This window comes from Danio rerio, chromosome 4, assembly GCF_049306965.1.
Source record: "Danio rerio strain Tuebingen ecotype United States chromosome 4, GRCz12tu, whole genome shotgun sequence".
NCBI classification, from domain to species: domain Eukaryota; kingdom Metazoa; phylum Chordata; class Actinopteri; order Cypriniformes; family Danionidae; genus Danio; species Danio rerio.
This window is the reverse complement of record NC_133179.1, coordinates 61,829,554-61,844,482: the sequence shown is the minus strand read 5'-3', so window position 1 is coordinate 61,844,482 and position 14,929 is coordinate 61,829,554. Positions and strand designations below refer to the sequence as shown.

The following is a 14,929-nucleotide window of genomic DNA, read 5'->3' as shown; positions in this document are numbered from 1 at the left end:
CGAGAATCAAGCCCGTAGACCAACAAGCAACTGCAAAACAGCCACTTTACATGGCAACACTATCTGCTGACAAACCGGCATTCTCAGAAAAAAGACCTCTGTGTAAGCCACAACGACCTTACAAAACAAAAGACAACTGTAAGGGTTCAACTGAAATTTGAACCTAGGATTTCTCATGGCATGAACTAGAATCATACTCCTAGACCAGCAAGCCACTATGCAAGAAATATTTTATGTGGCGACACTATCTGCTGACAAATTGGAATTCTTTGAAAGATGTTTTTACGAAAGACATATTGCCCTGTAAAACACAGTACACCTACAAGGGCTCATCCTTGTATTGAACCCGGGACCTCTAGCAACCGAAGCGAGAATCATACCCATAGACCAATGAGCCACTAAATCGAGACAATTTCACAAGGCGTCAGATAGTCAGAAATCTTTCTCTAACGAATCAAGGGCACCCTAAGTGAGAGTCATACCCCTAGACCACCGAGCCACTGCAAAACAGCAACTTTATATGGCAACACTATCTGCTGACAAACTGGCATTCTCAGAAAAAAGGCCTCTGTGTAAGCCACAACGACCTTACAAAACAGCAGACAACTGTAAGGGCTCAACCGAAATTTGAATCTGGGATTTCTCATTGCATGAACGAAAATCATATGCCTAGACCAGCAAGCCACTATGCAAAGGAATGTTTTATGTGGCGACACTATCTGCTGACAAACTGGAATTCTTCGAAAGACATTTTAATGAAAGACATAGTGCCCTGTAAAACACATGACACCTGCAAGGGCTCGTCTGGGATTTGAACTCAGGACCTCTCACACCTGAAGCAAGAATCATACCCCTAGACCAACGAGCCACTAAATTGAGAGAATTTCACATGGCCTCAGAAGTATCAGATAGTCAGAAAACTTTTTCTAACGAATCAAGGGCACCCTAAGCGAGATTCATACCCCTTGACCAACGAGCCACTGCAAAACAGTAACTTTATATGGCAACACTATCTGCTGACGAACTGGCATTCTCAGAAAAAAGGCCTCTGTGTAAGCCACAACGCCCTTACAAAACAGCAGACAACTGTTAGGGGGTTAACCGAAATGTGAATCTGGGATTTCTCACGGCATGAACGAAAAGCATACTTCTAGACAACCAAACCACTATGGAAAGGAATGTTTATGTGCCGACACTATCTGCTGACAAACTGGAATTCTTCGAAAAACGTTTTTTTATGAAAGCCATAATGCCCTGTAAAACAACAGAATAACTGCAAGGGCTCGTCCGGGATTTGAACCCGGGACCTCTCGCACCCTAAGCGAGAATCATACCCCTAGACCAACGAGCCACAAAAACTAGAGTATTTCACAAGACATCAGAAGCAACAGATGGTCAGAAATCCTTATCTTACAAACATTGAAGCAGGGCTTTTGCTTCATTTGGACCCGGGACTTCTGCAATGGTTCGTCCAGGCTTTGAAAACGGGACCTCTCGCACCTTATGCGAGAATCAAGCCCGTAGACCAACGAGCAACTGCAAAACAGCCACTTTACATGGCAACACTATCTGCTGACAAACCGGCATTCTCAGAAAAAAGGCCTCTGTGTAAGCCACAACGCCCATACAAAACAAAAGACAACTGTAAGGGTTCAACTGAAATTTGAAGCTAGGATTTCTCATGGCATGAAGGAGAATCATACTCCTAGACCAGCAAGCCACTATTCAAGAAATATTTTATGTGGCGACACTATCTGCTGACAAATTGGAATTCTTTGAAAGACGTTTTTACGAAAGACATAATGCCCTGTAAAACACAGTACACCTGCAAGGGCTCATCCAGGTATTGAACCCGGGTCCTCTCGCAACCTATGCGAGAATCATACCCATAGACCAATGAGCCACTTAATTGAGAGAGTTTCACAAGGCGTCAGATAGTCAGAAATCTTTCTCTAACGAATCAAGGGCACCATTAGTGAGAGTCATACTCCTAGACCACTGAGCCACTGCAAAACAACAACTTTATATGGCAACACTATCTGCTGACAAACTGGCATTCTCAGAAAAAAGGCCTCTGTGTAAGCCACAATGACCTTACAAAACAGCAGACAACTGTAAGGGCTCAACCGAAATTTGAATCTGGGATTTCTTATTGCATGTACGAAAATCATACGCCTAGACCAGCAAGCCACTATGCAAAGGAATGTTTTATGTGGCGACACTATCTGCTGACAAACTGGAATTCTTCGAAAGACATTTTAATGAAAGACATAGTGCCCTGTAAAACACATGACACCTGCAAGGGCTCGTCCGGGATTTGAACCCGGGACCTCTCACACCCGAAGCGAGAATCATACCCCTAGACCAACGAGCCACAGCAAAACAGTAACTTTATATGGCAACACTATCTGCTGACGAACTGGCATTCTCAGAAAAAAGGCCTCTGTGTAAGCCACAATGCCCTTACAAAACAGCAGACAACTGTAAGGGCTCAACCGAAATTTGAATCTGGGATTTCTCACGGCATGAACGAAAAGCATACTGCTAGACAACCAAACCACTATGGAAAGGAATGTTTATGTGCCGACACTATCTGCTGACAAACTGGAATTCTTCGTAAATTGTTTTTTTATGAAAGCCATAATGCCCTGTAAAACAACAGAATAACTGCAAGGGCTCGTCCGGGATTTGAACCCGGGACCTCTCGCACCCTAAGCGAGAATCATACCCCTAGACCAACGAGCCACAAAAGCTTGAATATTTCACAAGACATCAGAAGCAACAGATGGTCAGAAATCCTTATCTTACAAACATTGAAGAAGGGCTTTTGCTTCATTTGGACCCGGGACTTCTGCAATGGTTCGTCCAGGCTTTGAAAACGGGACCTCTCGCACCTTATGCGAGAATCAAGCCCGTAGACCAACGAGCACCTGCAAAACAGCCACTTTACATGGCAACACTATCTGCTGACAAACCGGCATTCTCAGAAAAAAGGCCTCTGTGTAAGCCACAACGCCCATACAAAACAAAAGACAACTGTAAGGGTTCAACTGAAATTTGAAGCTAGGATTTCTCATGGCATGAAGGAGAATCATACTCCTAGACCAGCAAGCCACTATTCAAGAAACATTTTATGTGGCGACACTATCTGCTGACAAATTGGAATTCTTTGAAAGACGTTTTTACGAAAGACATAATGCCCTGTAAAACACAGTACACCTGGAAGGGATCATCCGGGTATTGAACCCGGGTCCTCTCGCAACCAATGCGAGAATCATACCCATAGACCAATGAGCCACTTAATTGAGAGAATTTCACAAGGCGTCAGATAGTCAGAAATCTTTCTCTAACGAATCAAGGGCACCCTAAGCGAGAATCATACCCCTAGACCACCGAGCCACTGCAAAACAGCAACTTTATATGGCAACACTATCTGCTGACAAACTGGCATTCTCAGAAAAAAGGCCTCTGTGTAAGCCACAACGACCTTACAAAACAGCAGACAACTGTAAGGGCTCAACCGAAATTTGAATCTGGGATTTCTCATTGCATGAACGAAAATCATACGCCTAGATCAGCAAGCCACTATGCAAAGGAATGTTTTATGTGGCGACACTATCTGCTGACAAACTGGAATTCTTCGAAAGACATTTTAATGAAAGACATAGTGCCCTGTAAAACACATGACACCTGCAAGGCTCGTCCAGGATTCGAACCCGGGACGTCTCACACCCAAGCGAGAATCATACCCCTAGACCAACGAGCCACTGCAAAACAGTAACTTTATATGGCAACACTATCTGCTGACGAACTGGCATTCTCAGAAAAAAGGCCTCTGTGTAAGCCACAATGCCCTTACAAAACAGCAGACAACTGTAAGGGCTCAACCGAAATTTGAATCTGGGATTTCTCACGGCATGAACGAAAAGCATACTGCTAGACAACCAAACCACTATGGAAAGGAATGTTTATGTGCCGACACTATCTGCTGACAAACTGGAATTCTTCGAAAAACGTTTTTTTATGAAAGCCATAATGCCCTGTAAAACAACAGAATAACTGCAAGGGCTCGTCCGGGATTTGAACCCGGGACCTCTCGCACCCTAAGCGAGAATCATACCCCTAGACCAACGAGCCACAAAAACTAGAGTATTTCACAAGACATCAGAAGCAACAGATGGTCAGAAATCCTTATCTAACAAACATTGAAGCAGGGCTTTTGCTTCATTTGGACCCGGGACTTCTGCAATGGTTCGTCCAGGATTTGAAAACAGGAGCTCTCGCACCTTATGCGAGAATCATGCCCGTAGACCAACGAGCAACTGCAAAACAGCCACTTTACATGGCAACACTATCTGCTGACAAACCGGCATTCTCAGAAAAAAGGCCTATGTGTAAGCCACAACGCCCTTACAAAACAGCAGACAACTGTAAGGGCTCAACCGAAATTTGAATCTGGGATTTCTCACGGCATGAACGAGAATCATAGTCCTAGACAACCTAACCACTATGCAAAGGAATGCTTTATGTGCCGACACTATCTGCTGACAAACTGGAATTCTTCGAAAAACGTTTTTTATGAAAGCCATAATGCCCTGTAAAACAAAAGAATAACTGCAAGGGCTCGTCCGGGATTTGAACCCGGGACCTCTCGCACCCTAAGCGAGAATCATACCCCTAGACCAACGAGCCACAAAAGCTTGAATATTTTACAAGACATCAGAAGGAACAGATGGTCAGAAATCCTTATCTAACAAACATTGAAGCAGGGCTTTTGCTTCATTTGGACCCGGGACTTCTTCAATGGTTCGTCCAGGATTTGAAAACAAGACCTCTCGCATCTTAAGCGAGTATCATGCCCGTAGACCAACGAGCAACTGCAAAACAGCCACTTTACATGGCAACACTATCTGCTGACAAACCGGCATTCTCAGAAAAAAGGCCTCTGTGTAAGCCACAACGCCCTTACAAAACAAAAGACAACTGTAAGGTTTCAACTGAAATTTGAACCTAGGATTTCTCATGGCATGAACGAGAATCAAACTCCTAGAACAGCAAGCCACTATGCAAGAAATATTTTATGTGGCGACACTATCTGCTGACAAATTGGAAATCTTTGAAAGACATTTTAATGAAAGACATAATGCCCTGTAAAACACAGTACACCTGCAAGGGCTAATCCAGGAACTGAACCCGGGTCCTCTCTCAACCGAAGCGAGAATCATACCCATAGACCAATGAGCCACTAAATTGAGAGAATTTCACAAGACGTCAGATGGTCAGAAATCTTTCTCTAACGAATCAAGGGCACCCTAAGTGAGAATCATACCCCTAGACCACCGAGCCACTGCAAAGCAGCAACTTTATATGGCAACACTATCTGCTGACAAACTGGCATTCTCAGAAAAAAGGCCTCTGTGTAAGCCACAATGCCCTTACAAAACAGCAGACAACTGTAAGGGCTCAACCGAAATTTGAATCTGGGATTTCTCACGGCATGAACGAAAAGCATACTGCTAGACAACCAAACCACTATGGAAAGGAATGTTTATGTGCCGACACTATCTGCTGACAAACTGGAATTCTTCGAAAAACGTTTTTTTATGAAAGCCATAATGCCCTGTAAAACAACAGAATAACTGCAAGGGCTCGTCCGGGATTTGAACCCGGGACCTCTCGCACCCTAAGCGAGAATCATACCCCTAGACCAACGAGCCACAAAAACTAGAGTATTTCACAAGACATCAGAAGCAACAGATGGTCAGAAATCCTTATCTTACAAACATTGAAGCAGGGCTTTTGCTTCATTTGGACCCGGGACTTCTGCAATGGTTCGTCCAGGCTTTGAAAACGGGACCTCTCGCACCTTATGCGAGAATCAAGCCCGTAGACCAACGAGCAACTGCAAAACAGCCACTTTACATGGCAACACTATCTGCTGACAAACCGGCATTCTCAGAAAAAAGGCCTCTGTGTAAGCCACAACGCCCATACAAAACAAAAGACAACTGTAAGGGTTCAACTGAAATTTGAAGCTAGGATTTCTCATGGCATGAAGGAGAATCATACTCCTAGACCAGCAAGCCACTATTCAAGAAATATTTTATGTGGCGACACTATCTGCTGACAAATTGGAATTCTTTGAAAGACGTTTTTACGAAAGACATAATGCCCTGTAAAACACAGTACACCTGCAAGGGCTCATCCGGGTATTGAACCCGGGTCCTCTCGCAACCTATGCGAGAATCATACCCATAGACCAATGAGCCACTTAATTGAGAGAGTTTCACAAGGCGTCAGACAGTCAGAAATCTTTCTCTAACGAATCAAGGGCACCATTAGTGAGAGTCATACTCCTAGACCACTGAGCCACTGCAAAACAACAACTTTATATGGCAACACTATCTGCTGACAAACTGGCATTCTCAGAAAAAAGGCCTCTGTGTAAGCCACAATGACCTTACAAAACAGCAGACAACTGTAAGGGCTCAACCGAAATTTGAATCTGGGATTTCTTATTGCATGTACGAAAATCATACGCCTAGACCAGCAAGCCACTATGCAAAGGAATGTTTTATGTGGCGACACTATCTGCTGACAAACTGGAATTCTTCGAAAGACATTTTAATGAAAGACATAGTGCCCTGTAAAACACATGACACCTGCAAGGGCTCGTCCGGGATTTGAACCCGGGACCTCTCACACCCGAAGCGAGAATCATACCCCTAGACCAACGAGCCACAGCAAAACAGTAACTTTATATGGCAACACTATCTGCTGACGAACTGGCATTCTCAGAAAAAAGGCCTCTGTGTAAGCCACAATGCCCTTACAAAACAGCAGACAACTGTAAGGGCTCAACCGAAATTTGAATCTGGGATTTCTCACGGCATGAACGAAAAGCATACTGCTAGACAACCAAACCACTATGGAAAGGAATGTTTATGTGCCGACACTATCTGCTGACAAACTGGAATTCTTCGTAAATTGTTTTTTTATGAAAGCCATAATGCCCTGTAAAACAACAGAATAACTGCAAGGGCTCGTCCGGGATTTGAACCCGGGACCTCTCGCACCCTAAGCGAGAATCATACCCCTAGACCAACGAGCCACAAAAGCTTGAATATTTCACAAGACATCAGAAGCAACAGATGGTCAGAAATCCTTATCTTACAAACATTGAAGAAGGGCTTTTGCTTCATTTGGACCCGGGACTTCTGCAATGGTTCGTCCAGGCTTTGAAAACGGGACCTCTCGCACCTTATGCGAGAATCAAGCCCGTAGACCAACGAGCACCTGCAAAACAGCCACTTTACATGGCAACACTATCTGCTGACAAACCGGCATTCTCAGAAAAAAGGCCTCTGTGTAAGCCACAACGCCCATACAAAACAAAAGACAACTGTAAGGGTTCAACTGAAATTTGAAGCTAGGATTTCTCATGGCATGAAGGAGAATCATACTCCTAGACCAGCAAGCCACTATTCAAGAAACATTTTATGTGGCGACACTATCTGCTGACAAATTGGAATTCTTTGAAAGACGTTTTTACGAAAGACATAATGCCCTGTAAAACACAGTACACCTGCAAGGGATCATCCGGGTATTGAACCCGGGTCCTCTCGCAACCAATGCGAGAATCATACCCATAGACCAATGAGCCACTTAATTGAGAGAATTTCACAAGGCGTCAGATAGTCAGAAATCTTTCTCTAACGAATCAAGGGCACCCTAAGCGAGAATCATACCCCTAGACCACCGAGCCACTGCAAAACAGCAACTTTATATGGCAACACTATCTGCTGACAAACTGGCATTCTCAGAAAAAAGGCCTCTGTGTAAGCCACAACGACCTTACAAAACAGCAGACAACTGTAAGGGCTCAACCGAAATTTGAATCTGGGATTTCTCATTGCATGAACGAAAATCATACGCCTAGATCAGCAAGCCACTATGCAAAGGAATGTTTTATGTGGCGACACTATCTGCTGACAAACTGGAATTCTTCGAAAGACATTTTAATGAAAGACATAGTGCCCTGTAAAACACATGACACCTGCAAGGCTCGTCCAGGATTCGAACCCGGGACGTCTCACACCCAAGCGAGAATCATACCCCTAGACCAACGAGCCACTGCAAAACAGTAACTTTATATGGCAACACTATCTGCTGACGAACTGGCATTCTCAGAAAAAAGGCCTCTGTGTAAGCCACAATGCCCTTACAAAACAGCAGACAACTGTAAGGGCTCAACCGAAATTTGAATCTGGGATTTCTCACGGCATGAACGAAAAGCATACTGCTAGACAACCAAACCACTATGGAAAGGAATGTTTATGTGCCGACACTATCTGCTGACAAACTGGAATTCTTCGAAAAACGTTTTTTTATGAAAGCCATAATGCCCTGTAAAACAACAGAATAACTGCAAGGGCTCGTCCAGGATTTGAACCCGGGACCTCTCGCACCCTAAGCGAGAATCATACCCCTAGACCAACGAGCCACAAAAACTAGAGTATTTCACAAGACATCAGAAGCAACAGATGGTCAGAAATCCTTATCTAACAAACATTGAAGCAGGGCTTTTGCTTCATTTGGACCCGGGACTTCTGCAATGGTTCGTCCAGGATTTGAAAACAGGAGCTCTCGCACCTTATGCGAGAATCATGCCCGTAGACCAACGAGCAACTGCAAAACAGCCACTTTACATGGCAACACTATCTGCTGACAAACCGGCATTCTCAGAAAAAAGACCTCTGTGTAAGCCACAACGCCCTTACAAAACAAAAGACAACTGTAAGGGTTCAACTGAAATTTGAACCTAGGATTTCTCATGGCATGAACGAGAATCAAACTCCTAGACCAGCAAGCCACTATGCAAAGGAATGTTTTATGTGGCGACACTATCTGCTGACAAACTGGAATTCTTCGAAAGACATTTTAATGAAAGACATAGTGCCCTGTAAAACACATAACACCTGTAAGGGCTCGTCCGGGATTTGAACCCAGGATCTCTCACACCCGAAGCGAGAATCATACCCCTAGACCAACGAGCCACTGCAAAACAGTAACTTTATATGGCAACACTATCAGCTGACGAACTGGCATTCTCAGAAAAAAGGCCTATGTGTAAGCCACAACGCCCTTACAAAACAGCAGACAACTGTAAGGGCTCAACCGAAATTTGAATCTGGGATTTCTCACGGCATGAACGAGAATCATAGTCCTAGACAACCAAACCACTATGCAAAGGAATGCTTTATGTGCCGACACTATCTGCTGACAAACTGGAATTCTTCGAAAAACGTTTTTTATGAAAGCCATAATGCCCTGTAAAACAAAAGAATAACTGCAAGGGCTCGTCCGGGATTTGAACCCGGGACCTCTCGCACCCTAAGCGAGAATCATACCCCTAGACCAACGAGCCACAAAAGCTTGAATATTTTACAAGACATCAGAAGGAACAGATGGTCAGAAATCCTTATCTAACAAACATTGAAGCAGGGCTTTTGCTTCATTTGGACCCGGGACTTCTTCAATGGTTCGTCCAGGATTTGAAAACAAGACCTCTCGCATCTTAAGCGAGTATCATGCCCGTAGACCAACGAGCAACTGCAAAACAGCCACTTTACATGGCAACACTATCTGCTGACAAACCGGCATTCTCAGAAAAAAGGCCTCTGTGTAAGCCACAACGCCCTTACAAAACAAAAGACAACTGTAAGGTTTCAACTGAAATTTGAACCTAGGATTTCTCATGGCATGAACGAGAATCAAACTCCTAGAACAGCAAGCCACTATGCAAGAAATATTTTATGTGGCGACACTATCTGCTGACAAATTGGAAATCTTTGAAAGACATTTTAATGAAAGACATAATGCCCTGTAAAACACAGTACACCTGCAAGGGCTAATCCAGGAACTGAACCCGGGTCCTCTCTCAACCGAAGCGAGAATCATACCCATAGACCAATGAGCCACTAAATTGAGAGAATTTCACAAGACGTCAGATGGTCAGAAATCTTTCTCTAACGAATCAAGGGCACCCTAAGTGAGAATCATACCCCTAGACCACCGAGCCACTGCAAAGCAGCAACTTTATATGGCAACACTATCTGCTGACAAACTGGCATTCTCAGAAAAAAGGCCTCTGTGTAAGCCACAACAACCTTACAAAACAGCAGACAAGTGTAAGGGCTCAACCGAAATCTGAATCTGGGATTTCTCATTGCATGAACGAAAATCATACGCCTAGACCAGCAAGCCACTATGCAAAGGAATATTTTATGTGGCGACACTATCTGCTGACAAACTGGAATTCTTCGAAAGACATTTTAATGAAAGTCATAGTGCCCTGTAAAACACATGATACCTGCAAGGGCTCGTCCGGGATATGAACCCAGGACCTCTCTCACCCAAAGCGAGAATCATACCCCTAGGCCAACGAGCCACTACATTGATAAAACTTCACATGGCGTCAGAACCATCAGATAGTCAGAAAACTTTCTCTAACGAATCAATGGCACCCTAAGCGAGAATCATACCCCTAAACCAATTAGCTACTGTAACAGCCACTTTACATGGCAAAACTATCTGCTGATGAACTGGCATTCTCAGAAAAAAGGCCTCTGTGTAAGCCCGTAGACCTTACAAAACAGCAGACAAATGTAAGGGCTCAACCGAAATTTGAATCTGGGATTTCTCATTGCATGAACGAAAATCATACTCCTAGACCAGCAAGCCACTATGCAAAGGAATGTTTTATGTGGCGACACTATCTGCTGACAAACTGGAATTCTTCGAAAGACATTTTAATAAAAGTCATAGTGCCCTGTAAAACACATGACACCTGCAAGGGCTCATCCGGGATTTGAACCCGGGACCTCTCACACCCAAAGCGAGAATCATACCCGTAGACCAACGAGCCACTACATTGATAAAACTTCACATGGCGTCAGAACCATCAGATAGTCAGAAAACTTTCTCTAACGAATCAATGGCACCCTAAGCGAGAATCATACCCCTAAACCAACTAGCTATTGTAACAGCCACTTTACATGGCAAAACTATCTGCTGATGAACTGGCATTCTCAGTAAAAAGGCCTCTGTGTAAGCCCGTAGACCTTACAAAACAGCAGACAAATGTAAAGGCTCAACCGAAATTTGAATCTGGGATTTCTCATTGCATGAACGAAAATCATACTCATAGACCAGCAAGGCACTATGCAAAGGAATGTTTTATGTGGCGACACTATCTGCTGACAAACTGGAATTCTTCGAAAGACATTTTAATGAAAGTCATGGTGCCCTGTAAAACACATGACACCTGCAAGGGCTCGTCCAGGATTTGAACCCGGGACCTCTCACACCCAAAGCGAGAATCATACCCCTACCCCAACGAGCCACTACTGTGATAAAATTTCACATAGCGTCAGAAGCATCAGATAGTCAGAAAACTTTCTCTGACGAATCAAGGGCACCCTAAGCCAGAATCATACCCCTAGACCAACGAGCCACTGCAAAACAGTAACTTTACATGGCAACACTATCTGCTGACAAACCGGCATTCTCAGAAAAAGGCCTCTGTGTAAGCCACAACGCCCTTACAAAACAAAAGACAACTGTAAGGGTTCAACTGAAATTTGAACCTAGGATTTCTCATGGCATGAACGAGAATCATACTCCTGGACCAGCAAGCCACTATGCAAGAAATATTTTATGTGGCGACACTATCTGCTGACAAATTGGAATTCTTTGAAAGACGTTTTTACGAAAGATATAATGCCCTGTAAAACACAGTACACCTGCAAGGGCTCATCCGAGAATTGAACCCGGGTCCTCTCGCAATCGAAGCGAGAATCATACAGATAGACCAATGAACCACTAAATTGAGAGAATTTCACAAGGTGTCAGATAGTCAGAAATCTTTCCCTAACGAATCAAGGGCACCCTAAGTGAGAATCATACCCCTAGACCACCGAGCCACTGCAAAACAGCAACTTTATACGGCAACACTATCTGCTGACGAACTGGCATTCTCAGAAAAAAGGCCTCTGTGTAAGCCACAACAACCTTACAAAACAGCAGACAAGTGTAAGGGCTCAACCGAAATCTGAATCTGGGATTTCTCATTGCATGAACGAAAATCATACTCCTAGACCAGCAAGCCACTATGCAAAGGAATGTTTTATGTGGCGACACTATCTGCTGACAAACTGGAATTCTTCGAAAGAGATTTTAATGATAGACATAGTGCCCTATAAAACACATAACATCTGCAAGGGCTCGTCTGGGATTGGGACCCAGGACCTTTCACACCCAAAGTGCGAATCATACCCCTAGACCAACGAGCCACTAAATTGAATTTATTTCACATGGTGTCAGAAGCATCAGATAGTCAGAAAACTTTCTCTAACGAATCAAGGGCACCCTAAGCGAGAATCATACCCCTAGATCAACGAGCCACTGCAAAACAGTAACTTTATATGGCAACACTATCAGCTGACGAACTGGCATTCTCAGAAAAAAGGCCTCTGTGTAAGCCACAACGCCCTTACAAAACAGCAGACAACTGTAAGGGCTCAACCGAAATTTGAATCTGGGATTTCTCACAGCATGAACGAGAATCATAGTCCTAGACAACCAAACCACTATGCAAAGGAATGTTTTATGCGCCGACACTATCTGCTGACAAACTGGAATTCTTCGAAATACATTTTTTTGTCTTTATTTTAACAAAACAAAAAAGAACAGAACAATGACAACAGCTTACAACCAAGAAATTTCTTAGCATCACAGCACATAATGAAAATCAAAATCAAAAAGAAGACATAAAAATACAGAGTAATAATAAAAATAGAAAAGTACATAAATTAACCAAAGTTTATGGTGATCTAAGGTTTTGCAAAAATGTACCTGAAATCCTAGGACCTACATATTCAAGCAACGGAGTCCAGATCTGATAAAAAGTGTTTTTCTATGGAGAGAGATTAGACTCAATAATAATTCACGCAAAAGACACGATGTACACATGCGTAGCCAAATTTACATGCGTAAAATATTTATTTATACTCACAAAAACAATTCACATGCACAAAATAAAAATACATTTTCATAAAATACATTTCACAAATGCAAAACACCATTTGCAAATATATAAGAGTGTACAAAAAGTTTTGAATGTTTAAAATTCACGAGTTCATCCTGAATGAGAATGTGCAAATCCTCTCTCACGTACGACTCACCCTGAATACGAGTGTGTGCATTTTTGAGACTTTCCTGTCAGCACACACCTCCCACGTGAGTCACTCGTGCCCTGTAGCCAATAAGATGCGAGCTTACTGTTCAACCAATCACAACTCCCTGAGAACGCGGGAATGACCGAAGCGCTTCACTGTGCGCTCCATTTGCGCAGTCTGACCTAATTAACGGAGATGATCCTCTAAGAAGAAGAATACTCCTCTATTTAGCATGGCAGGTGAAGAGCGGGATGCGCGGGTAAGTGGTTACTTGATTTCTATAGTGGTTTATGTATGCAAAGATTAAGTATCAAACGTTTGTTAAAGCAATGGCTGCTGTTGTTTATAATGTAAACTTTATAACGTAAATTAAGTCCGTTATTAAGCCAACATGGCGAGTGAAAAACGGGATGGTCGTGTAAAATAGCATGGCTTCTGTCATGGTCGATTCTAGGATTGTCATTCAAGGAGGGCTCAGCTATAAATTTGATCGGGGACTAATTTGGGGGTGGAATCGATCGCGTACTAAAGTGAAGACCGGGAGAGCGTAATGCCGTTTTGGGTGTGGGTGGGTATGGGGGGTGGAGAGAGGAGATGATCGCCGACTGTAAGGAACGGGCGGGGTGGGGGTCGGCAGTGTTGATCGCGGACTATGAAGATAACAAATGATAAAAGGTATAATTGGTATTTGTCTTACAGGCACTGTCATTAGAAGTAGAAATAGCAGCAAAAGCTCTGATCGATGTATTAGCCAGGGGCCTTACTCCATCTTCGTAAAGAAATGCACTAGCAAGTGGTAGTAGACCAATGAGAGAAAGCATCTCAAGTGGGACCATTCCTTTGCCTGCAGAGCCTGAAAACATGGTAAGGCAAGCCTTAAAAAGGTAATTTTTCATGTTTACTGTAAAACACAACTTTTTGTGTCATGCAAAAAATGTTTCTTATTATTAATATGTTTATTCATTTTGCCCTTTTGTCACTATGGGCAATTCCCAAGTATGTTTGGGACAGAGATTTTTCTGTGGCCAAACCTGGAAACATTAAAAAAACTGATTTTCAAATACATGTCCTCTCTAAACCATCACCCTTCACACCAAAAGGAGATGAAGACCTTGAGCTTGTCCATGCTGGACTTGGAAAAAGGCTTTTAACTGTTCCAGATAATTTTAAACACAGTGAGGTAATTGCAAATGTTACCATAATACTAGGAATTGATGGGAGTTTTATATCTGTTGGAAAAAAAAAAAAAACTAAATGATGAATTTTGTTTCATTCTTAAGATTGTCAGTCTGCTTGAAGGAGAGTTTCCCAAATTAAAAACACTTCAGGGTGGCTGGATGTTTTACAAGTCTACAGGTATTTATGTTTTGCATGTTACATATAAACAAAAAATGATTTGTGTGCATTTGCAATAACTTTGCACTTTTGTAAATTAATGAAACTGGTATGTGCTTTGTTGGCGTTAATAATTTAGTAATAAGCTTCATTAGTTTAAACTTTTTAGTCAAGGACATGTTTCTTTGCCATGTTCTAAGATTATGGCATGCCCTACTTCAGTTTTCCAGTGGTAAACAGAGCTTTATAGAACATTTCTGTCCAAAATTTTAGGTGACACATTTATAACAATATTGCTAGCCCAAGAAGGCAACAGTAGTCCTGAATGTGATTCTCAATTGATTTTGCCATTAGGT

At 42.9% G+C, this 14,929-nt stretch overlaps 1 long non-coding RNA gene and 12 other non-coding genes across 13 annotated transcripts in view; 1 reads left to right on the top strand and 12 right to left on the bottom strand.

Annotated features, from left to right (window-relative positions):
- The window catches only part of LOC141381913 (uncharacterized), a 560,761-nt gene that overhangs the window by 64,002 nt on the left and 481,830 nt on the right, over nt 1–14,929 (top strand). The window lies entirely within an intron of this gene.
- On the bottom strand, nt 1,280–1,351 carry trnap-agg (transfer RNA proline (anticodon AGG)). Its single transcript has one exon. It is a non-coding gene; the product is annotated as a tRNA-Pro (tRNA).
- On the bottom strand, nt 2,303–2,374 carry trnap-cgg (transfer RNA proline (anticodon CGG)). The gene has a single exon. It is a non-coding gene; the product is annotated as a tRNA-Pro (tRNA).
- On the bottom strand, nt 2,674–2,745 carry trnap-agg (transfer RNA proline (anticodon AGG)). Its single transcript has one exon. It is a non-coding gene; the product is annotated as a tRNA-Pro (tRNA).
- trnap-agg (transfer RNA proline (anticodon AGG)) lies at nt 4,066–4,137 on the bottom strand. Its single transcript has one exon. It is a non-coding gene; the product is annotated as a tRNA-Pro (tRNA).
- On the bottom strand, nt 4,621–4,692 carry trnap-agg (transfer RNA proline (anticodon AGG)). Its single transcript has one exon. It is a non-coding gene; the product is annotated as a tRNA-Pro (tRNA).
- Nucleotides 5,646–5,717, bottom strand: trnap-agg (transfer RNA proline (anticodon AGG)). Its single transcript has one exon. It is a non-coding gene; the product is annotated as a tRNA-Pro (tRNA).
- Nucleotides 6,669–6,740, bottom strand: trnap-cgg (transfer RNA proline (anticodon CGG)). Its single transcript has one exon. It is a non-coding gene; the product is annotated as a tRNA-Pro (tRNA).
- On the bottom strand, nt 7,040–7,111 carry trnap-agg (transfer RNA proline (anticodon AGG)). Its single transcript has one exon. It is a non-coding gene; the product is annotated as a tRNA-Pro (tRNA).
- On the bottom strand, nt 8,432–8,503 carry trnap-agg (transfer RNA proline (anticodon AGG)). The gene has a single exon. It is a non-coding gene; the product is annotated as a tRNA-Pro (tRNA).
- trnap-cgg (transfer RNA proline (anticodon CGG)) lies at nt 8,985–9,056 on the bottom strand. The gene has a single exon. It is a non-coding gene; the product is annotated as a tRNA-Pro (tRNA).
- trnap-agg (transfer RNA proline (anticodon AGG)) lies at nt 9,356–9,427 on the bottom strand. Its single transcript has one exon. It is a non-coding gene; the product is annotated as a tRNA-Pro (tRNA).
- On the bottom strand, nt 10,856–10,927 carry trnap-ugg (transfer RNA proline (anticodon UGG)). Its single transcript has one exon. It is a non-coding gene; the product is annotated as a tRNA-Pro (tRNA).